We start from the raw sequence: 16,055 nt of genomic DNA on the forward strand, positions 1-16,055 counted from the left end.
TGATGCAGTAGTAGAAAGAACTTCCATCTACGGGTTCAGTCCCCAAATGCCTGCAACAGCTGAGGCTGCGGCTGTGCGTGGCCAAAGCCAGGAACTGGGAACTCAGTCTGGATCTCCCAAATGGGTGTCAAGGACCCAAGTACTAGAACCATCTCTTGCTGTCTCCCAGGATTTGCATTAGCAGGAAACTGGATTGGAAATTCGGCTGGTACCTGAGCCCAGGCACTCGGATGCTGGATGCTGGCATCCCCAGTGGTGACTTAACTGCTTAATGTGCCCCACACGGGCTCCTGTATACTTTGTATCATCTCTAGATGATTTTTAATGCCTAATGCAGTGGTGACAGTTGTTAGACTGAAAGTTTTAGGGAATAATGACAAGAAAAAGAGGTCGGCATACGTTACTGCAGACTGAACTGTTTACTCCTACTCTAAGTGGAGTGACAATGTGACATTTTCTTTCTTTCAACTCTTGCAGATTTCTTTTGTAAGCCACGCATTACAACACTCACCAGGATTCGGTATAGTGTACCTTGTTTGGTGAATTCAAGTTTTATTTTTTTGGAAATTCTGGGACCCCCCCCCCCCCTTGAGTATTTCTGATCCGTGGTTGATTCAGCCTGCAGATGCAGACCTGTAGGAATGGAACCCTCTAATGTGGAATCTGGGGATACTGAGGGCAGAGCCTGATTCTCTCTAGTTTTTGTTTAGAAAAGAATTTTTTAACAGACATATAAAAATTGTACGCATTTATTGGGTACCATGTGAAGTTTCTATATGTCTGTTCATTATGTGATATCCAGTCAGATAAACATATCTGTCTCCTCAAATATTTAACATTTGTTTATGGCAAAAACATTCAAAAACACTATCTTGTAGTGTTTTTGTTTTTAGTAGAGAAATGTACAGTACATTATCTATACTTACCTTACTGTGCAAAAGAACCCTGGGACTTCTTGTTTCTGTGTAACTGTTACTTAGTACCCATTAATCAAACTTTACCCATCCTCCTTTCCCTCTGCCTTTTCAGCCTCTGCTAACTGCCATTTCACTTTTAACTTCTGTAAGCTCAGCTTATTTTTGACTCGGCTTCCAAGTGAGATTATGTGATACTTGTTGACCTGTGCCTTGCTTATTTCACTTAAGGTAAGGACCTCCAGGTCCATCGGCTTTGTTACAGATGACAGTATCTTGCGCCTGTGTAGCACATTGTCTGTATCCTTCATCAGCGGATGGAACTTAAGCCCTGTCAGTTTCCTGGCCGGTGTGAATAGTGCTGCAGTAAACATGGGGTTTCTCCATCAGAGTGATTTCATCTCCTTTGGGCAGCTACCCAGAGGAGCGATGGTTGGTTCATCTGGCAGTTATTTTAGATGGTTGAGGACCTCCATACTGTGTCCACAACGGCTGTGCTTATTCCCACCAACAGTGTGCGAGTGTTTTTCTAATCTCCACATCCTTGCCTTCATTTGGCGTCTTTTGTGTTTCTGATAATAACCAGTGTAACTGGAGTGAGGTGGCATGTCACTGTAGTTCTGAATTGCAATTCCTTGATGGTTAGTGCTATTAAACATTTTTTTTTTCATGTACTTGTTGGCCATTATGTCTGTCTTTGAGAAATGCCTGTTTAGGTCTACTGCCCAATTTTTTAAAAAACATTTACTTTTATTAATTTGAAAGGCAGAGTTACAGAGAGATGAGGAGAGAGAGAGAGAGAGAGAGATTCTCCATCCACTGGTTCAAACCCTAAATGGCCTCCATGGCTTCAGTGGCCAGGGTTGGGACAGGCTGAAGCCAGGATCCCAGAGTTCCTTCTGGGTCTCCTATGTGGGTGCTGGGCCCAAAGGATTTAGGCCATCCCAGGTGTGTTAGAGGGGAACTGGATCAGATGTGAAGCAGGTGGGTCTTGAAACAGCACCCACGTGGGATGCTGGCATTGCAGGCAGAGGCTTAACCAGCTACACCACAAGAATGCTGGCCCTTCAACTGCCCAATTTTAAAGTGGATTATTATTTTTTTTATTGATTTGCGTTCATCTAATGACTTGTCAGAATATATAACTTGTGGTATTCTCTTCCATTCTATAGAGTTTCTCCTTACCCTTAATTGTTTACTTAGCTGTTCAGAGCACTTGAGTTTGATGAAATCCCATCTGTCTATTTTTATTTTTGTTCCATATTCTTTTGGGTCTGCTCAAAAACAAAACAAAACAAAACAAAGCAAACAAAAAGGCTTACCTGTTCCAGTGTCCTGAAGCCTTTCCCTTATGTTTTCTTCTGGGAATTTGAAAATCTCAGGTCTTACATCTAAGTATTTAATATATTTTGAGTGAATTTTTGAACAGTGAATGACATGGATCTAGTCTCATTGCTCTGCATGTGGCTACCCAATTTTTCTACTAAAAACTGCAATTTTTGTAACGTGTTCTTAGTGCTTTTGTCAAAGATTAAGTGGCTGAGATGGATGGGTTTACTTTTAGGGTCTGTATTCTGTTTAGTTGGTCTGTGTGTCTGTTTTTATGCTAATAAGCTTTGTAATTACTGTAGCATTATAATGTATTTTGATATCAGGTGGTATAATTCTTCTTGCATTATTATTATGCCTCAAGATTTCTTTAGCTGTTCAGGGTCTTTGTGGTTATCTATGCATTTCAGTAGCACTTTTTGGTAGCTCTGTGAAAAATATTGATATTTTGGTAGAGTTGCATTGATGTTGTAATTTGTTTCGGGTAGTATGGACATTTTAGCAATGTTGTTTCTTCTAATCCATGAACCTAGAATGTCTTTACATTTTTGAGGTCCTGTTTGATTTGGTTTATCAAACATTTATATTTTTTCATTGAGAGATATCTCAATTCTTTGTTGAATTTTATTCTTAGGTATTTATTTTTGTAGATATTGGAAATAGAATTTCTTTTTTAGGTAATTCGCTATTCTAATAACACCACTGATTTTGCATATTGAGTTTGTATTTTGCAGCTTTGCTAATTTTGCTTACTAGTTTTAACAGATTTTTGGTGGAGTCTGAGGTTTTCTGTATTTGACATCATTATATCTGTGAGCTGACAGTTTGGCCTCTTCCTTTCTGATATGGAAGCCCTTTATTTATTTCCCCTGCCTAATTGCTCTGGCTGGGACTTCTGCTACTATGTTGAATAGAAGTATAGAAAGTGCGCATCCTAGTCTTGTTCCAGATACGAGAGAGTTTTCAGCTTTTTCCCATTTGGTATGATGTTTACTGTTGTCTTGTCTTACATGGCCTTCATGATGCTGAGATCTATTCCTTCTCTATATAATTTGTTTAGTTTTTATCATGAAGAGATGATTGATTTTATCCAGTACCGTTCCTGCAAGTGATTTAGGCACTTTGTTTTGTTGCTGTGGTGTACCATATCAATTCGTTGTGTGTGTTGAATCACCTTTGCATCCCTGGGATCAATCTTACTTGACCATGATAGGTAATTGTTTTTTGCACTGCACACTGCCCCTAAAGCAGGCGTCTAGATATTTAAAGCCAGAGTGCAGAGAGAGGAGAAACAGAGATCTGTCGCTTCACTCCAGAAATGCTTGCAGTAGCCAGAACTAAGCCAGACTGAAGCCAGGAGCCAGGAATTCCTTCTGAGTTTCCCAAATGGATGGCAGGAACCCAAGCATTTGCACTATTATCTGCTTCCTCCCAGGTGCATTTGCAGGAAGCTGGATTAGAGTCACCGAGGAACTGGGACTCAACCGGGCACTCAGATATAGGAATTATCTGCTTAAACTACTGAATCACAGTACCCAGCCCAATAATGTTTTTAATATGCTGTTGGGTGCTTGCTGGCAGCACATATACTTACATTAGAACGATACAGAGAAGACTAGCATGGCCCACGTGTCAGGATGACAGGCAAATTCATGAAGTGTTTGATATTTTTGGCATTTTTTCAACATGTCTCAAGGAAAGGTTGAGGTGATGGACACACCAGCCATTATGACCATTCCCTCCCCTTACTGTGGATAGAGGTCTTCCGGTCGTGACTTGAGTGTCACTACAGATCCAAAACATTGGACAGAGCTCCATAGCCCCACCCAGCACACATCTCTGGATATCAGCTGTAAGTCCCAGGCATTCCACTGAACTACCGAAGCATATTCTTAAGAAAAAAGCCTTTAGAAGAGATACCAACAAATATTTTCCTTGATGCACAAAAATAAATGTAGAAACAATAAGGGACATGAACAAGGAATGCAGTAGGACACCCCAAAAGGAACACAGTAATGGTTACTATTAGACTGTGAAGATGAGGACATAGACGAAATGCTGGAAAGGGAATTCAAAATAATGATTATAAGATTACTTAAAGAGAAACAATAACATGAGTTAAATTCATACATGACATGGGAGAGAAATTCTGCCAGGGGATAAAGATATTAAAGTAGAATCAAACTGAAATATTAGAAAATGAAGCACTCACGGTGTCAAGTAAAAATACAGCAGAAAACATTAACAGACTCAGTGAGGCAGAAGAAAGAGTATCTGAACAAAAGACAAATCTTTTGAAATAGACAAACGAAAAAGAAAAAACCAAAACATGAAACCATGTTTATGATTTATGAGATGTCATCAAATGACTGAATATATGTGTCTTAGGAATTCCTAAAGGAGGATAAAAGCAGGAGGACATAGAAAACTTATTCAGGGGCTGGCGCCGTGGCGCTCTAGGTTAATCCTCCGCCTGCAGCACCGGCATCCCATATGGGCACTCTTTCTAGTCCTGGTTGCTCCTCTTCCAGTCCCGCTCTCTGCTGTGGCCCGGGAAGGCAGTGGAGGATGGCCCAAGTGCTTGGGCCCTGCACCCACATGGGAGACCGGGAGGAAGCACCTGGCTCCTGGCGCAGCTCTGGCCTTTGTGGCCACTTGGGGAGTGAACCAAAGGAAGGAAGACCTTTCTCTCTGTCTCTCTCACACTGTCTCTAACTCTGCCTGTCAAATAAATGAATAAAATCTTAAAAACTTATTCAGTGAATAATAGCTAATAATTTTCCTAAATTGTAGAAGGATGTGGACATCTAAATACAGGAACCACACAGAACCCCAAATAGACCTGATCACAAAACATCTTTACCATGACACATTATATTAAAACTTTCAAAAGTAGAACATACAGATTCTAAAATGTGCAAGAGAGAAAGGTGAGATTACTTTTAAAATATCTCCAAGCAAAGTAACAAATTTCTCTTCAGAAACCCTACTAGCTATAGAAAAGAATGGAGAGATATAGTCTAAGTCCTTAAAGAAAAAAAGCCTTCAAAATTTCTAATTTAATGCACGTTCCACCTTCTTTCTTCACGGGACCTAATGAAATATCACAATATTTACCAATAAAGGAAGCAGTTTGTGAGAAGCTAATATTTCCAGAAAGAATTGATGCTAACCCTGCAGAGTCACAAGAAAGTAGACCTGTGGAACAGAATGTGATACAACATACACTCAACGTGGATCTGACTGGACACCTTGGCTGTTTGTAGGGGGATATTTTTATTATGAGAACTGATCGCCTTGTTTATGTGCAGATTTTCTGTAGCCTTAAAGGAAAAAACAATAAAGGATTATTGCAGGCAGATTCCAAAAAAAAAAAAAGCCTTCAACCAGAATACTATACCCAGCAAAGCTCTCATTTAGAAATGAAGGTGAAATAAATACCTTCAGGGACAAATAAAAATGGAAAGAATTTGTCACTACCCAGGGAGGCTTACTAATGATCCTTAAGGATTTTACTACACACAGAAACAGAGGAGGATAGCATTGTACAAGTGTGTATAGTCACAAAACCCGATAATAGTACAAAGGAAATCTGAAAAAAAAGGAATATTTATGAAAAAATGGCATGACTCAAGGCATTACTTCTCAATACTAACCTGAATGTAAATGTACTGAATTATCCAATTAAAAGATGCAGACTGGCTGAAAAGATTAAGACACAAGATCCATGTATATGCTGCCTTCAAAAAACGTGCCCTGCCAACAAAGATGTACACAGACTGGAAGAGGATGGAAAAAGATACTCCATGCACATGGAAATAAAAAGCAAGCAGAAGGAGCTGTCTTAATATTGAACCAAATAGACTTCAAGAACAGAACTGTTAATGAAGAAGGTCATTATGTAATGATTAAGGGATCCATGTAACATGAAGCTGGGACTGTAGTAAACATACATGCACCCAAAGCCAGAACACTCATCTATTTAAAACAAACACTAGTGGATCCAAAGGGAGACATATGCTTCTATACAGTCATAATGGGAGACTTCAGTACTCCACTTTTATCAGATGAACTAGAGAAAAATCAACAAAGAACAATAGAGCTGATCTACGTTATGGACCCCATGGATCTAATCAATATCTACAGAACATTTTATCCCACAGGGGCAGATACACATTCTTTTCATCAACACATGGGACTTTCTCTGGGTAGACCATATGCTTGGCCATGAAGCAAGTCTGCAAATGCAACAAAATTGAAATCTTACCATGTATCTTTTCTGATCTCACTGAAATGAAGCTGGACATTAACAGCATAAGAAACTCAACAAAATATACAAACACCTAGAAATTGAACAACACTGCTACTGAAGGAATAGTGGGTCATAGAAGAAATCAAAAGGGAAATACAAAAAAATCCCTGTGTATTTATATGGTGCCAGGTGTATTGTCTCCCTTTTCATTTCTCATTTTATACATTTGAATCATCTTTCTCTTAGTCTAACTAGGGATTCGTCAATTTTGTTTGTGTTTTCAAAGAAATAGATCTTTGTTTCATTGCTGTTTTTGTAATTTTTTTTAGTGTCTGTGTCATTTATTTTCAAGTCTTCTTATTTCTTTCCTTCTACTAATTTTTTTCTTTCTTTTTTTTTTTTTTTGACAGGCAGAGTGGACAGTGAGAGAAAGAGACAGAGAGAAAGGTCTTCCTTTTGCCGTTGGTTTACCTTCCAATGGCCGCCGCGTCCAGCGCGCTACGGCCGGCGCACTGCGCTGATCCGAAGCCAGGAGCCAGGTGCCTCTCCTGGCCTCCCATGCGGGCACAGGGCCCAAGTACTTGGGCCATCCTCCAGTGCACTCCTGGGCCATAGCAGAGAGCTGGCCTGGAAGAGGGGCAACCGGGATAGAATCCGGCGCCCCGACCGGGACTAGAACCCGGTGTGCCGGTGCCGTAAGGCGGAGGATTAGCCTAGTGAGCCACGGTGCCGGCCACCTTCTACTAATTTTTAATTTGGCTTGTTCATATTTTTCTAGTTCCTTGAGATGCTGTGATAGGTTGTTTATTTGAGATCTTTTTTTAAAAATGTAGACACTGATTGAATAAACTTCTTAGTGTATTGCCTTTGCTGTAGTCTGTGGCTTTTGGTATACCGTGTTTTCATTTTCATTCATTTAAATACATTTTTAAAAATTTTTCTTCATAATTCCATCCATTGATTGTTCAGGAATAAGTTTGATTTCCATGTATTTATGTAGCTTCCAAATTTTTTCTTCTTACTCTTTTCTATTTTTGTTGTAATATGATCAGAAAAGATAATCAATCTGACTTCTAGTTTTTAAAATTTGTTAAGACTTGCTTTATGTCCTACCATATGCTGTTTCCTGGAGAATGTCCCAGGTGCTGTTGAGAAGTATGTGTGTTCTGTTGGATGCATTGTTCTGTAGATGCCTCCTCAGCCCAGTTGTTGCAGTTTGCAATTTAGCTCTGTAGTTTCTTTACTGATTTTCCTTTTGGATGGCTTGCCATTGCTCAAAGAGTGGAGTTGAAGGCTTAAGCAGTATTGTTTTGGAGTCTAGCTCTCCCTTTAGGTCTATTCATATTTCCTTTATATTTGGTTACTCTCGAGGGGTACCTCTATATGTTTTAAATATTTATTATTTGAGATGCAGAGTTACAGACAGAGCGAGAGACAGAAAGCATGGTCTTCCGTCTGCTGGTTCACACCCCAAGTGGCCACAATGGCCGGAGTTGGACGAATCAGAAGCCAGGATCCAGGAGCTGCTTCTGGGTCTCCCTTGTGGGTACATGGGCCCAAGCACCTGGTTCATCTTCCTTTGCCTTCTCAGGCCATTAACAGAGAGCGGGATTGGAAGAGTAGCAGCTAGGACATGAACCGGTACCCATATGGGATGTGAGCACTGCAGGCGGAGGCTTTACCTACTATGCTAGTGCATTGGCCACACGCCTGTGTCTTTTTATTTATTTTGTTATTTCCTCTTGCTTGATTGAACCCTTTATTATTATTTTTTTTTTTTGACAGGCAGAGTTAGACAGTGAGAGAGAGAGAGACAGAGAGAAAGGTCTTCCTTCCATTGGTTCACCCCCCAAATGGCCGCCATGGCCAGAACACTGTGCCGATCTGAAGCCAGGAGCCAGGTGCTTCTCCTGGTCTCCCATGCGGGTGCAGGGCCCAAGCACTTGGGCCATCCTCCACTGCCTTCCCGGGCCACAGCAGAGAGCTGGACTGGAAGAGGAGCAACTGGGACAGAATTCAGCACCCCGACTGGGACTGGGACTGGAACCTGGGGTGCCGGCGCCTCAGGTGGAGGATTAGCCAAGTGAGCCACAGCATGGGACTGAACCCTTTATTATTATATAATGACTTTTTTTTTTTTTTTACTAGTTTTGTTGAAAAATCTATTATTTGTCTATTTGGTAGTGAGGTAGATACATTGATAGAGAGGAAAGAGAGAGGGAAAGAGAGATACACTGTCCATTGGGTCACCCTCCAAATGCCTGACCTGACGCTGGGAGCCGGGAACTCAGTCCAGATCTCCCACATTAGTGGCAGGCACCCCATCATTCGTGCCATCAGTATTGCCTCTAGGCTTTGTATTAGCAGGAAGCCCATGGCAGGAGCTGGAGTCAGATGTACTCTGGTACAGGGGGTTTATTTATTCCCAGTCTTATCTCTAGGCTAAATGCTCACTCCTAAAACCTATTTCTAATCAGATAGAGGTATGGTTCCTAATGTGCTATTTCAGACTCCATTAGCATGGACTATTTTCTTCCGTACTTTGGCTTTCAGTAACTTGTGTGTTTTTAGAAGTCAAGTGAGATTCTTATAAGCAGCATATAGTTCGGTCTTGTTTTCTTACTCATTGGGTCACTGTGGCTTTTTAAATCGTATTTACTTATTTATTTTCATTGTATTTTAAAGAGGGGGGAGAGAAAGAAAAAGGGGGGGGAGAGAGCGTGTGACACAGGCTGCACAGTGCACAAACCATCTCCTGCTGCCTTGGAGGGTCTGCAGTAGCAGGAAGCAGTAATTGGAAGCGAGTAGAGATACACAGGTGCGGGATGTGGGCATCCCGAGTACACTCTGGACCACTGTGCCAAAAATTCCCCTTCCTCCTTCTGCCTTCCAGTTGTAGAATTTAATGCATTCATAGGTTAGGTAATTATTTTTGGTAAGGTCTTTCTGGTGCCATTTTGATACTTGTTTTCTTATTTTGTTGTAGTTCCTGTCTTTCTCCCTCTTAGGTATTCTTCCTTGTGGTTAAGTAATTTCTTAAATAGTGTGTTTTGATTACTTGTTATGTCTGGGACACATATTATAAATTTTTGCTTTCTAGTTACCACGAGACTTACAGAATACTTCTTTTTGTTGTAACAAGCTATTTTGAAATAATAGGAACATAACATTCATCACAAATCAGGAAAATAAACACAAAGAGGTAAGACATACTGGTAAAGATTTCCATATTCCATTCCTCCTCACAATTGATTCTTTTTATTTCTCATTTTGCCTCTTTCTGTCTTAGGTGTTTCTTACCATTTTATGTAGCTTTTATTATTTTTAATTGCTTTTTAGTCTCCCCCACTAATATTAATGATTTATGACACCATGTTTACAGTATTAGAGTGTTTAGGAGTTTGTCAGTACAATTAGTCTTATCAGTGAGTTTTCTGCTTTCTGATATTGTTTGTTACTGTCTATCTTTCAGTTTGAAAAATTCTCTTTAACCTTTCTTGTGAGTCAGATGTGGTGGTCTCATCATACTTCCTCTGGGCCTGTAAGTGTGGGGAGCAATCCGGACTGGACTGAGTTACTGGAATTAAGACTTATTCTATGCATCTGCTCTCCCACAATATGGCGCTGAGAAGGGAAACAGCTTCTACACAGCTGCCTCCAGTTCAACCAATAAACTGTGGGACCTGCTCCTGATTGGAGGAGAGCAGCGTACTCGGCGTGTGGGTAGCAGAGTTGGGGTTGGTGGAAGAGGACTATAAAGGAGGAGAGAGACGGCATGCACCGGGAACATCTAAGGGGAACATCTGAAGGAACACCTGTGCAGCCCCCCAGAGAGCCGGCCGGCGGTGTGCCGCTCCCCTGCGGAAGTGGGGAATGTGGCCAGGGGGAACTGCCCTTCCACGGAGGTGGAAGGGATAGTAGCCAACCCGGGAAGAACCAGCAGCAAACCCGGGGAGGGCCGAGCAGACGAAAGAACAGTGCAGGGTCCTGTGTCGTTCCTCCACGAAGAGGGGGAGCGACATAATGGTGCCGTGACTCGGATAAGGAAACTTAGGAGGGAAGAAGTGACTCGGATAGGAAGCGACTCGGATAGGAAGCCTAGGCAGGGCTTAGTGTCGTTCCCCCACGAAGAGGGGGAGCGACATAATGGTGCCGTGACTCGGATATGAAGCCTAGGCAGGGCTTAGTGTCGTTCCTCCATGAAGAGGGGGAGCGACATAATGGTGCCGTGACTCGGATAGGAAACCTAGGACGGATAGGAAACTTAGGACGGAAAGGAAACCTAGGAGGGAAAGAACGGGAAGAACTGGGAAAATACCGGAGAGAGAGACTAGCAAAGAGCCTAGGTGCCGGAAGAAGCTATTGAAAGCCTAGGCATAGACTCGGATATGGACTGTGGGAAAGAAGTTAGGATTGAAAGCGAAAGTGAAAGCTTTCATAGACTCGGATGTGGACTATGGCGGGGAAGCTAGGAGATTGAAAGCGAAAGTGAAACCTGGAGGAGGCTTGGACTCAGATATGGACTGTGGGAAAGAAGTTAGGATTTAAAGTGAAAGCAAGAAGAAACTTAGACTTAGATACGGACTGCAGGTTGAAAGTGAAAGTGAAACCTATAAGAAACTTAGACTTGGATACGGACTGTGGGGAGAAGCCAGGAGAAATGAGAGGAATATTGTTGGAAGAAAACTTAAGGAAACATACCGGATAGAGAAGAATGTTAGGGAGGATGAAGCCGCGGGGGGCAGGCCGAGGCGGATACGAAAGCCACTTTGGGATTCTCAAGTTAGCCCGGGAATGGGGGGCGAAAAGTTGAAACCAGAAGCTGAAACGTAAGCCAGATTGGGATCCGTCTGATTAGCCCGGGGAGCAAAGGACGGGAAGCCAAATCGTGGGGCGGAGACGTATGCTGGGTTGAATTCGCCAGGCTAGCCCAGGGAACTTAGATTGAATGCTAGTGGCGGACACGTAAGCTACGCTGTGTTACTCGCGGAAGCCGCCGCGTGCAGAGAGAGCACGGGGCGTGAATAGATAGGGAACGGGGCTGGCGCGAGGCCATGGTGCAGACGCGAAGGGCGTGGAGACCGCGGAGCGCGCGAAGCCAAGCCGCGCAAAGCCGGGAAGCTGCGCAGATGAGAGAGGCGCGGGCTGAAGCGGCTCAGCCGGCGAGGCGCCGAGAAGCAGCCTCGGGGCGGGGCGAGGCGCCGGGAAGCTGCGTGGAGCCGTGAAGCTGCCGGCAGGGCGAGGCGCCGGGAAGCTGCAGGGATAAGAGAAATAGAAGTTTAGAAGTAAAGATGAGAGAAATAGGAATGCTGGAAGATAGAAGTAAAATGGGAGAAATAGGAATGCCCGGAGATAGAGAAATAGAGAAATAGAAAGGCCTCCCTACAACACTGCAATGTGAGAGCTTGGATTCGGTCTGCCTGATTAAGTGAGGCGATGAGCACGATGAGCACCTGCGGCGGCTAGCAGCTTATGCGCCGCAGGTCACTGAAGACAGGCACGAATTAACATCAGTAAGGCCTCCCCACAAAAAGGCAATGAGAAGGCTTGGATTCGGTTTGCCTGATAGAGCTTGTAAGCCCCTGCGGGCAGAGCAAAGCATGCGCTGCAGGGCACCGAACACAGGCACGCATCAGCGCCTAAAAACCTCCTCACAACATGGCGAAGAGAGGACCCGGATTCGGTTTGCCTGATTGATAGGACTTGTAAGAGCCTGTGGCAACTCTAGCAAGTAGAGCAGAGTGTGTGCCGCGGGACACCGAAGACAGGCGCGTATCAACGCCAAAAATAAAAAGAAAGGGGGATCTGTGGGGAGCAATCCGGACTGGACTGAGTTACTGGAATTAAGACTTATTCTATGCATCTGCTCTCCCACAATATGGCGCTGAGAAGGGAAACAGCTTCTACACAGCTGCCTCCAGTTCAACCAATAAACTGTGGGACCTGCTCCTGATTGGAGGAGAGCAGCGTACTCGGCGTGTGGGTAGCAGAGTTGGGGTTGGTGGAAGAGGACTATAAAGGAGGAGAGAGACGGCATGCACCGGGAACATCTAAGGGGAACATCTGAAGGAACACCTGTGCAGCCCCCCAGAGAGCCGGCCGGCGGTGTGCCGCTCCCCTGCGGAAGTGGGGAATGTGGCCAGGGGGAACTGCCCTTCCACGGAGGTGGAAGGGATAGTAGCCAACCCGGGAAGAACCAGCAGCAAACCCGGGGAGGGCCGAGCAGACGAAAGAACAGCGCAGGGTCCTGTGTCGTTCCTCCACGAAGAGGGGGAGCGACATGTAAGATTTCTGCTAAGAAGTCTGTAGTCTGGTGAATTGAGACCCCATTCTGTTATTTGTTTCATTTCTTCTGGAGCTTTGAGAGTCAGCTCTTTATGCTGAACCTTGGAAACCCTGATTGTGATATGTCTTGGAGTAGACTTGGTGGGTGACCTTTTATCTGTACCTGATAGTTTTCCCTCTCTAGGTTATTAGCTCTTTGAATATGCCTCCTATCCCTTTGTCATTTCCAGTTCCCTCTTGAATCCCAGTAACTGATATGTTTTTTTCTTTTCACTCTATTCCAAAGTTTCTATAAGATTCTTCATTCCTTTGATTCTTTTTGTTTCTTTTTTCTCCTCCAACTGTGTATTTTTTTTCTATTCTTTATTTTTTTGAAAGGCAGAGAAAGAGAGAGGGAGAAATCCTATTTTTTAGTTTACTCTCCAAATGCCTACAACATCTGTTCTCCCAATGTGGCTGGCAGAAATCCACCTATGTGAGCCATCACCTCCTGCCTCCTATAGTGCACATTAACAAGAAGCTGGTATTGGGAGCGGAGCCGAGTTTAAACATAGGTATTCCACTATGTGATGTGGGCATCCAGAGGATGCCAAACACCCATCTGCTACTGTGTGTTTCAGATAGCGTGTCTTTAACCTTCTGTTTGATCTATTCTGCTGTTGATGTTTTCAATTGCATTTTAAATTCACTTAGCGTACTTTTCATTTGAACCATTTCTGTTTGATTTATTTGAATTTCTTCCATCTTTCTGTCAAGCTTCTCTGTTAGAGTATTAAATTATTTGTGTTCTCTCTGTTGAAGTTCATTGAATTTCTTTAAAATAGCTATTTTTAAGTCTCTGTCCAAACATTTGGAAATTTCAATTCCTAGACGGTTAGTTTCTAGCATCTTGCTTTGTTTATTAGGTCACGATTCCCTGGAGGTTCTTGACACGTGTTGGTTTGTGCATTGAAGGATTAGTTACAGTAATCTGGCTTTTCTTGTAGCTGTCCTTTCAGAAATTCCAAGCAGTCTGTTTATATTATTAGAACTTGTGGATACTTCTGTTACTTCAGCACTCAATGGCACTGTAACTTGAAGTTTGCTACAGGTCCACTCTGGGTGCATTTTCACTTTTTCAATCTTCATTTATTCAGTTCTAAATCATTCCCCAAGCTGAGATCTGTCCCACATCTGTAGTTGGTGTATTGTTCAGAACAAACCAAGCAAGCACTTAAAAGGTGTAATCTGTCCCTACAACTCTGTTCCATTCACTGGACTGGGCCCTGATGCCTTGTCCTGTTGCCTCCAATGCCAATACCATGATGCTCATCACACCCAGAACCACAATCCACTGCAGCCTGGGAGTGGATTGAATCCCGCTCTGCTACAGTCTGTTTGATGCTCAGCAGAATTCCTGTCTGACGTTCATACCAGGTGCTGGTGATGCTGACTGGTATAAGACTGATCAGTTGAGGAGGCCATGTAATTCTGTTTGCTTGTGGAATAAGTCCAGAGACTCCAACTGCAGATACTGGCTGGGGCCAGGAACCATCAGTATTTTATCAGCCTGCCACCGAGTCCCAGTAGAGTCTGCTTCCCTGCTGTCTGCCCGAGGTTGTAGGAGGGATGATAGAGGTAGCCTGTCTGCCATCCCGACAGGAGCTAGGTGAGTCATAGTGGTCTCCTTAGGCCCTGTGTGATCATGGGGTTGCATGCCTGATCCTGGCAAGGTTGCGGTGATACATGGTGAAACAGGTCCATCCCACCAGGGCACAGGTCTCTGCATGATACAGGGGCAAGTCTAGAGAACCCACCCACAGGCACTGACCTAGGGATGGGGTCTTTTGGGATCTGCCTAGTGTTGACCTTTACCAACTCAGCACTGAGTCCCAAGATAGTCTTGTTGTTTCTGTCTGTGCAAGGTTGGAGGAGGATGATAAAGATAGCCCCTTGGCTGCTTGCATTGGCACTATGCAGAGTCACCCCTGGGTCTCACAGTCTCAAGGGTGCACACCAGGCCCACTTCATGCTGGCTGTGATAAGTGCTAAAATGAGTCTGTCCAACTGAAGCACAGATGTCTGCCTAACTCCAGGACAAGTCTACCATTTCCATCTGTGAGAAGTAATCTAGGTGTAGAGGCCTCCCACCTGGCCGAGCAGCCTTCTGATATTCAGGCGACAGATAGGAGCCTGTGGACAAGGGCTGTGAGCCCCTGTGCAGCTCTGAGATGTTCAGCGGTGCCATCAAAAAAGTGCCTCCTCCTATGTGACTTCTTGTTGTTGTATGAAAACTAGGCTTTGTGGGTCTCTCACCTGGTTTCAGCAGCTCCTGTGGAGAAGGCTGTTGGGATAATAACTCAGATTGACGGGGAGATGGTGTCAGAGCAGCTAACGTGGGTGTTGCTTTGGTTCACGTCCTCTCTCTAGTTTTTCATCTTTATGCATTGGTCCTGGTTTTGACAACTAATAATGTATTTTTTCTTTCCATATGTTGACTTTTTTATAACTTTGTTAGCTTCAACAGTTGAAGTGTCTTTTACTGAAGTGCACATAAAGGATATTCCTGTATTAGAAAAAGAATAGTTACTTGCTTTTAAATCAATGCTGTGTGCCATACCACAGCGTTAGTAGCCAATCTAGGTAATAATCGAGAATGATTTACCTGAAGAATCACTTTTGGATTCATAGAAGAAGCTCTAATCATTATAAGTGAGTGTAAGGTTATTGCATGCCAGTCTTGGTAGGGTAGGTCGATTTTGCTCAGGACTCCATCTCCCTGTCTCATTACTGAGGTACAGATGTGAGGGGCACACTGCTGTTGTACCCAAGCCTCATATCGCTTGGAGGATTGTTTCCAACAGCAGCCCTCAGAGGGCCATGCTAGGGCTTGTCCTGCTCGACATTTTGTGTGAATGATTTGAGTCCTTAGAATAGATATTTATCAGCTTTTTACATGACGGTGTCAGGGAGAGAGATAGTGAATGTGTTGGGTCTTAAGAAGAAAATCATTATTCTGCCTAAACTTGACAAGCCAAGTATGAAATATGAAATTGCACTCCTGCAAAAAAGTATCAGAAACACCTCATATTGTAAACATAGGAAAGAATAAATGCAAATTAGCAATAATGTATGTGGGGGAAGTTCCGTAGCAAACTCAAATAGAAATCTGTAGAAAACCAACAGGAACCAAAATGCCAAACACAGCTTTCACCATTTTCATTATCATTAAATATAATAATATAAAAGCAAATATGGTATTTCCTGGAAGTTACAGGGAAGCACTGTTTGTGATG

The 16,055-nt window shown here is 43.3% G+C and overlaps 1 protein-coding gene and 1 non-coding gene across 22 annotated transcripts in view; both read left to right on the forward strand.

The window, feature by feature from the left end:
* The window catches only part of XRCC4 (X-ray repair cross complementing 4), a 286,024-nt gene that overhangs the window by 18,744 nt on the left and 251,225 nt on the right, over positions 1-16,055 (forward strand). The window contains exon 1 of one of the 21 annotated variants that reach the window (XM_070056394.2): positions 9,599-9,697. The exons of 19 other annotated variants lie outside the window; for them this stretch is intronic. The gene's annotated coding sequence lies outside the window, so the exon portion shown is untranslated. Of the gene's footprint in view, positions 1-9,598; positions 9,698-16,055 lie in introns of those variants that run through there. One more of the 21 variants, XM_089312977.1, reaches the window with a different exon arrangement.
* LOC127492918 (U6 spliceosomal RNA) lies at positions 3,811-3,915 on the forward strand. The gene has a single exon (XR_007922736.3). It is a non-coding gene; the product is annotated as a U6 spliceosomal RNA (small nuclear RNA).

The sequence above is a fragment of the Oryctolagus cuniculus genome, chromosome 14 (genome assembly GCF_051225735.1).
Source record: "Oryctolagus cuniculus isolate XC-2025 breed Fujian yellow rabbit chromosome 14, ASM5122573v1, whole genome shotgun sequence".
NCBI classification, from domain to species: domain Eukaryota; kingdom Metazoa; phylum Chordata; class Mammalia; order Lagomorpha; family Leporidae; genus Oryctolagus; species Oryctolagus cuniculus.